The 8,159-nt window shown below is 36.4% G+C and overlaps 1 long non-coding RNA gene across 1 annotated transcript; it reads right to left on the bottom strand.

Moving 5' to 3' along the window:
- Positions 1–6,908: 6,908 nt before the first annotated feature.
- LOC124887393 lies at positions 6,909–7,584 on the bottom strand. Its single transcript, XR_007045029.1, has 2 exons — positions 7,463–7,584; positions 6,909–7,330 (listed from the first exon to the last, which is right to left on the bottom strand). It is a non-coding gene; the product is annotated as an uncharacterized LOC124887393 (long non-coding RNA).
- Positions 7,585–8,159: the final 575 nt, after the last annotated feature.

Genomic DNA, 8,159 nt, shown 5'->3' with positions numbered 1-8,159 from the left:
TCTTGAAATATTTTGGAGAATTAATGGAGAAATTGGATTTCTTGGAGAGAAAGTTTGAGTTTTAGGATTTTCTTTTGAGAGTGAATAGATGAAATAAGCATAATAGGCTTAGAATTGGTTTAATCTTGGTGTTATTCATGAATTGGGGACTTAGGAATTGACCAAAGAGCCCCTTCAAATTTCTAATCAAAACAGGAAAAAGAAAAAAATTCCAATTTAACATGCCACCGTGATACGCCACTATCGTGGTGGCTCACTGGAAATTGACGACTGGGAAATTGGGAACCTCCGTGATGGGGAGATATCGTATTGCCCCACTGAATTGTCATTTGAACCATCACCGCGATGCGCCACCATCGTGGTAAGCTACTGGAAATGGACAAATGATAATTTAAACCTCTCCACGATGTGGTACAATCATGGAGTCTCACTGAAATTTGACAATTATGATTTTACATGTCTCCGCGATGCGATACGGGACCAAATCATGGTGTTTTACAAATGAAACTTGAAATTTCCATAACTTTTTACTCGGTTATAAAATTATTTCTTACTCTTCCAAGAGATAGGAGAACCACTTAGTATGGTAAAATAACCAGTCATGGACCAATGGGAGTGAGCACAAGCAGCCTAGTTAGAATCAGAGAAAGCCAGTAATGTCATATCAGATGAATTAGAAAGTAACAATCCCTGATCAGGTGCATTTAATAAGTATTGTAAAACATGAAAGCCAGTAAGAAAGTGAGGCACCTGGGGAGCCTGAAGGAATTGGCTCAAATGCTGAACAGAATAGGAGATATTCGGTCGAGTATGTTGAAGTAAATTCAGTTTCCCAATAAGTCAATGTTAAATGGATGGATCAGTGGGTAGAGCCCCCATATCAGTCGTAAGTTTAATAGAATGATCAAGAGGAGCACTAACAGTTGTGAAATTATCACAATGGAACTCAGGTAAAATCTCAGAAGTAAACTTTTTTTGAGTCATGAGGTGACCTTGTGAGTGAGAAGTGATCTCCAAAACTAAAAAGTAATGTACTGACCCAAGGTCCTTGATCTTGAAATGGGAGTCTAAGAATTGCTTGAGGTCATCCAATTCATGGATGTCATCCCGAGCAAGCAAGATGTCATCCACATACACAGCAAGTACAATATAAGAGCCATCAACAGATTTGGTGAATAAAGAACAGTCATTTTTACTAGATGAATAACCTCAGAGAGATAGAGCCTCAGAAAGCTTAGAGAACCATTGACTCGAAGTTTGTTTCAAACCATAAAGTGACTTCTTTAGTATGCAAACTAAAGGAGAAGGAGATGGAATAGAGGAAGATACCTCTAATCCAAGAGGGGGTTTCATATACACTTCCTCAAAAAGATTCCAATGGAGGAAGGCATTATTGGCATCCAATTGGTAAACAGTCTAATGATGTTTAATGGCTATAGAAATAAGAACCTTGATAGTAGTGAACTTGACAATAGGGGAAAATGTTTCATTATAATCAATTCCTTCTTTCTAAGTATCCCCTTGAATAACCAAACGAGCCTTATATCTTTTAACATACCCATCAATTTTATGCTTAATTTTGTATACCTATTTACATGAAATAGAATTTTTATGAGGAATTAAAGGGACAAGATCCCAAGTGTTGTTAGCTTCAAGAGCCTGAAACTCCTTAAGCATAGCATCCTGCCAAGCAGGATGAGATAACTTGGTGATACGATTGTGGCTTAGTAGATGGAGCTTCAAAAGAGGTAGTTTGGGAGGCTGAGTGGTAGACATAGTCAAATAGGTAAGGAGAAATAGTTGTAGGCCTAATTGACCTTCTTAAAGGGACAGAAGAAAAAGGTATGACTGGAGGGGTAGAAAAAGGTGAGATAGCATCTAGAACTGAATAAGATAAAGGGAATAGAGTGGTAAAAGAAGGAGGAGGGAAATCAAAATATGATGGGGAAGGGGAGGAAGAGAGATAGGAGGAAGAAGAAGGATAGGGGAAGATGTGTTCATGAAAATACACATCTCTAGAAAAGAAAATGGATTTGTTAGACAGTTGTAGTAACTTGTAATCCTTTTTACCACATGGGTAGCCAATAAAAATACAAGGAATAACCCTGGTATAGAACTTATCTCTCCCAAATAGAGGAGTAGTGGCATAACAAAAGCAGCCAAAAGACCTTAGGTAGTCATATGATGGAGGGGAACCATGAAATTTTTCATAAGGGGATAGATTGTGTAAGACATTGGAAGGGAGTCTATTGATCAGGTAAGTAGCAGTGAGAACATAGTCACCCCAACACATAGTAGGAAGTTTGGATTGGAAAAGTAGTGCTCTAGATGTTTCCAAAAGATGTTTACATTTTCTTTCCACAACACCACTTTATTGTGGTATGTGTGAAATAGTTATTTGGTGAAGGATGCCATTTTCAGCAAAAAAGGATGATTCTTCAAAACTGCTACCTAGTTCACATGCATTGTCAGATCTGAAAGTTTGGCAGAAGTTTTGAAATTCACTTTAACCATAGATACAAAAGCTTTAAGAATTGAGAGAGCATTACTTTTGCAAGTAAGGATATAGGTTCATGTAACTCTGGTAAAATCATCTACAAGAGTAAGAAAGTATTTGAAGCCATTGTATGTTTTGGTATGGTATGGACCCCAGATATCAATATGGACTAGTTGGAAGGGGAGAGTGGAATGGATACTGCTATGTGGGAAAGGGAGTCTGTGTTTTCTAGCTAATGGACATACATCACAGGTAAAAGTTTGAGTTTAAGGAAGTTGAGAGTGAAGAAAAGAAATATTTTTCATTTTGTGATATGGCATGTGACCAAGTCTTTGGTGTCAAAATATGCCTATTTTATTAGAAACAGTAGATGAATTACAAGAAGAGCGAGTTACGGATAGAGACTCATGAATAACATTGACAGAATTAGAAATATGTGTATATTTAGAATCAGAAGGTGGAAAATTTATTGACTGATGCTCAGGTTGTGAAGTGGCAGAAGAATCAGCACGGTAGTAATACAATCCATTTTCAGCCTTGCCAATTTTCGGTGGCTTCTTCAGAGAAGGGCCCTGTAAATTACAAGAAGAAATAGAAAAGACAGCCAAGCATGAGAGTTGGTTGAGTAGTTGATATATAGAAAGTAAGTTGAACTGAAAAGAGGGAACTAATAGTACATTGTCTAAGGTAATGTCTTCCCTTAGTAATATTGATCCAGTAGACACTACCTTGACTTTGTAACCATTAGGTAGGGTAATCAGAAAGGGATAACCTAGGGTTTGTAGGTTGTGAAGAAGCTGTTTATGCGGGGTCATCTGATTAGAGGCTCCTGAGTCTAGTACCCAGGAGGTTGAAAGTAACTGGGTTGAAGCACATATATTGTAACAAGCAAAAGTAAGAACTGAACTGTTTAACAAACCTGCAAAATGAGAAAAACCAGAACTTTCTGCATGGTCAAGTTGAGAGTGATTCATAGGAGAGATTTGAGTTTGCTGGAACAGACTCATGAGGTGTTGGTATTGTTCCTTGCTAAAACCATGTCCAAAATCCAATTTGTGGGGTCTAGAATGTGAACCAGAATGATAAGACTGCATATCAGAGTCCAACAGCTGAACACAAGCAGCAGAAGATTTCTTGTTCTTGGTGAACTTAAAATCATGTGGAAATCCATCAAGCCTATAACAGGTGTCAATATTGTGACCGGGCTTCTTGCAGTACTTTCAAATCAGTGACCCATGAGTTATGCATTATGTTTATTGTTGTTGAAATTGACCTTTTGATGAAAAGGTCTATTACCAGGATTAGGGATAAAAGCAGATGCATTGAATGAAGCTGATTCACGGGAAAAATAAGGGGGACCAGACTAGGACTCCTTTTGGCTTTCATATTATTGGAGGAGAGCATACACCTTACTGATGGATGGCAAGGGTGTCATCATCAGTGTGTTGCTTTTTATAATGGAATATCCCTCATTTAAGCCATTGAGGAACTGAAATAATTATTTGTTATGGATGAATTTAGGCAATGCACCACATATGTATTCAGGACCAATGTAAGAAGCATTCAGTTCATCCCAGAGTGACGTCATCTTAGTGAAGTATGTGGCTATATTGCAAGACCCTTGAACAATGGAATTAATTTTCTTTTGGATATGTGTGTATCTAGAAATATTTGACTGACCAAATCTATCGTTGATGTCTTTCCAGACATCCCTATAGTGGAAAGACATATCACACTAACTGCAATATCTCTAAAAAGAGAATTGGTGATCCAGACCTTAACTATATGATCACACTTTTCCCATAATTGGAAATAAGGATTATGTGAATCAAGTCGAGGGAATTTTTCATTGACCATCCCTAATTTATTTTTGGCTGATAAAGAAGTGACCATGTTATTCCTCCAAATAGCAAAGCCAGAACCATTAAAGGGAATTGATACTAACTGGTGACTAGAACTTTTGGAAGAATGAATGTAATAAGGATGAGAAGGGTCCAAGGTCAATTCTTCAAAACCAGTAGTATCGGTTGAATTACTAGTAGTACTCGTACTCGGAGGAATCATCATCCTAATGATGTGGAAAGATACTATAAAACAGATATTTCCAGCAGACAAGGACTCACAATCAACAGTCACAGTTACATATCCCTACAGCTCAAAAATCAGATAGACCACTATAACATAGTCCCTAGAACAAAAATCAGATACTATCTACACAAGTGATATAGAGCAACAGCTTCAGTTACAAACAAGTACAAATCTACGCTTTCAATGATCGCAAATCCGAGTCAGAACTAAAAAATGTACACAAAACCAGTAAATCGATATCAACTAAGGTTATGAGCAAGAAATTTCCCCATTTTCAGTTCAAATCTGGAGCTATCACTAACTGTCGAGAGAGATAGAGTTACGACTACTGTTTACCGTTCTCTTTCGTACACCTGAAAGAGACAAGGTCTTGTACAACAAACCCGAGTATTTGACCGCAACATTGAATGATGGATGCACACAATCGAGTTACGCCATTAACGGGTAAGATCCAAAGGACTGAGGAGAGGAGAGGATCGAACTACGTTTGCTCTGATACCATGTTATGTAAAATAGTGAATAAATCCATTGATGAATACCAAAGAACCCTAGAAGGTTCGAGAGAGTAAAGTAAGAAAGAGAGAAAATTTTTGTTTGTAGAGTGAGAAAAGTATCTGATCAGTCCCACTACCTCCACTAACTATAGCTTTATATACATCACATAGTGGGCCGGATTAGGCAATGTAATATGGACTAAACAATTACAAATGGGCCTAAACAATTACAAGCTGAAAATCTAATAGATATGTACATATGTATACTACCAAACTATGTATACAATACACAATATGTGTGTTACGTAGCAACGCCAACAAGTTCTGAAAACATATAGTTCATACACGCTGAATGTTGCATAGGCAACTGAGGGGCAAAGGGGCTAGATTTGAAAGATTAGTATGGCAATTACTGCTTTCACCGGATAGGAGCAAGTCTCCATTCGTGGCAATTCATTCCCTCAACGGACAGTACAAATCTCGTTTTATATTCTTCACTTTTTTTTTTCTATTGAGTGTAACTAGTCAAAACTAGTTTGTTGTTATTAAGCATTGTTAATGGCTGCAATTTCTGATGAATCAATAAATATAATTATCCAGTTGCTATGAGGGTCAAGTTCTGGACCGTCTCCTCGCAGCAAATAACAGGTAAATCTATCCATCCTTTTCTCGAGTTGTCACTTTCTTTTTTTCATTCTTCTCTTTGGCCAAAAGATGTTAATGACGCCAGCCGCAGGAAGATAGCGACAGCCAGAAAATATGACAGACCTTCACCTGAGAATTTTTGGTTTAAGGTTGGTTCCTTTACTCAACTAATAGTTATTATCTCAAAAGATCTATTCTTCTTCTTAATTCCAATTTTATTACTTGTGAGAAATCAACTCCTTAGAATATGATACAAACAAAAGCTTACTGTTTAATTAGAGGATGATAGGACAGATTTATTATCCAACAACTCTACGGATTATTGAAGAAGTGTATTACTCACAAACTCACAATTAACTTTTTCTTTGAAAAGGAAAAGCCTTTCAATTTTCCATTATATAGGATGTTAAAATGATTTGCTCTCTTCATCTCATACTCAAGTTGCCGATTTGATATATGCGCAGCAACTGTTTTCAATAGGGGTGAATGAAGTAATGCAAATGCTTGAGAGAATGTCACCCATTCATCACTATCGCTTAAAATGCATTCTACTCGACATCAGGTTCTATCTCACCCATTCCTGAACGTTTTTATATCCTCTATTTCATTTGGTTTATTCAAAGTGTCAATTTCCCTTTGTACTTCGTAATCTTCCAATTCGATGTCTGCATGATTTTAGAATCCACAGAATTGCGAGTACTATTGTATGCTGCAATAATTTGTTACTCTTTGACATTCTTTATCTTGGTTATTTAGGTTATACTAGTAGCATCTGATTGTCATCCACGGTTGTTGACCAAACAACTGGAAAGCCTGGCTAATTCAAAAAACGTACCAGTTGTATTCGTCAAAGACAATAAAAGAGGTTCTTTGAGATTGGGTGAACTAATAAAACTTAAAACTGCAATTGCCATTGGCGTTAAGGTAGGGGAATTCTATATCTTTTTTCCTGTGGATATTGAACATTGAACAGGAGTTTTCTGACTTCAAATGTGTTATATGGTATGCTCCATGCAGGATAAACGAAACCAGTTTAATCAATTTATCAGCGGAAAATACTCCACAGCTTTGAATGAATATATTGCAACAGATGCTTCATACAGAGACATTGATTATTAAATTGTGTATTGTGAAGGTGCATCCAGTTTTTGACTACAAACCTTTGTCAAAGTGAAGTAATAATATGTAGTTCCAAGAAGCTTTCATCTTTACAGTGACATGTACATCAAGGGACATACTTTACACTGTATTGATACCGAACTATACGATGTTGCAGGGGCTTATAGAATTTTATATCTTAATCTTAGCTGAGTAATATAGCTGGTTGATTCACAATATATTGGTCCTGTGGGAATCTTCTTTCCACTTGTAACATCTAGGTTGTTTGCACTTCAAAAGTATGTCTTGGTGAAAGAACCTACCGCACAAGGCTTCCGCTTTCCACAAAAGTGTTGGTTTCAGATCAATGTCTTATGTGCTAGACCGTGAGCTAACAGCTGACGGAGACGGGTTGGTAGCACAATTACTACCCCTCCCATTTTTTGTTGAGTTTCTCCACCTTATCACTCTTTTTCTGGTCTTGCAGCTTCACCATGACTGGTTTCAACTGACAAAAGAAAACAAATAATAAAAGCCGGTACAAAATTGGTTAATTGGGAGGAGCGAATGCAAAGATTGCATCCTCTACAATATTTCTTCACTTGAAGAATCGGTAGATCTCAAAAGTCAGACTACTAACCTGATAAACAGCATGTATGACATCCCTTTTGATCTGTGCGATCATCTCGATGAAAAGGTTGTACCCTTCAAGCAGGGGCGGCTCTATGCCTTTAAAAATAAGGCAACCGCCTAAAGTCCCCAATTTGAGGCCTCATATTTTTTAACAATAATAAATTTATTATACGATTTTCTAAAAAAAAAAAAAAAATATTTATATTTTTTTTTTTCTTTTACTTCATTTCAATAGAAAGAAAATTGTTTTTGTCAACTTTTAAGTTTCAATTTTTTCACAAGATATATTTAAGATCATAATATTAAAGAATATTTTGATATATTCTATATATATCTTTAGTTTAAGGTACAAGATTTGAAAAAAAAAAAATCTCCGTTAAACTCTAAACATCGTGTCAAATAAAAATAGACATACATATGGAAACGAAAGGAGTTCTCAAAATACTTTGATAAGAAATTCATTAACAACTTTGCATCTTAAGGAATAGACTTTAAATTTTTAAAAAAAATTATTTTTTTTTCAAAATCTTAAGGCCTCCGATTTATTTTTGACTTTAGGCCACTAACGAGCTTGAGAAGGCCCTGCCTTCAAGCTTGTATTCGATTAGTGAATTCGTTTGTGCATAAACGATTCGTATATCATTATGTTCATTAGCGTAGAAAACATTACATGCTAAGTTAACATGTGCTCCTGTCATATTTGC

This window comes from Capsicum annuum, chromosome 1 (assembly GCF_002878395.1).
Source record: "Capsicum annuum cultivar UCD-10X-F1 chromosome 1, UCD10Xv1.1, whole genome shotgun sequence".
Lineage (NCBI taxonomy): Eukaryota > Viridiplantae > Streptophyta > Magnoliopsida > Solanales > Solanaceae > Capsicum > Capsicum annuum.
This window is presented reverse-complemented; position numbering and strand designations above follow the sequence as displayed.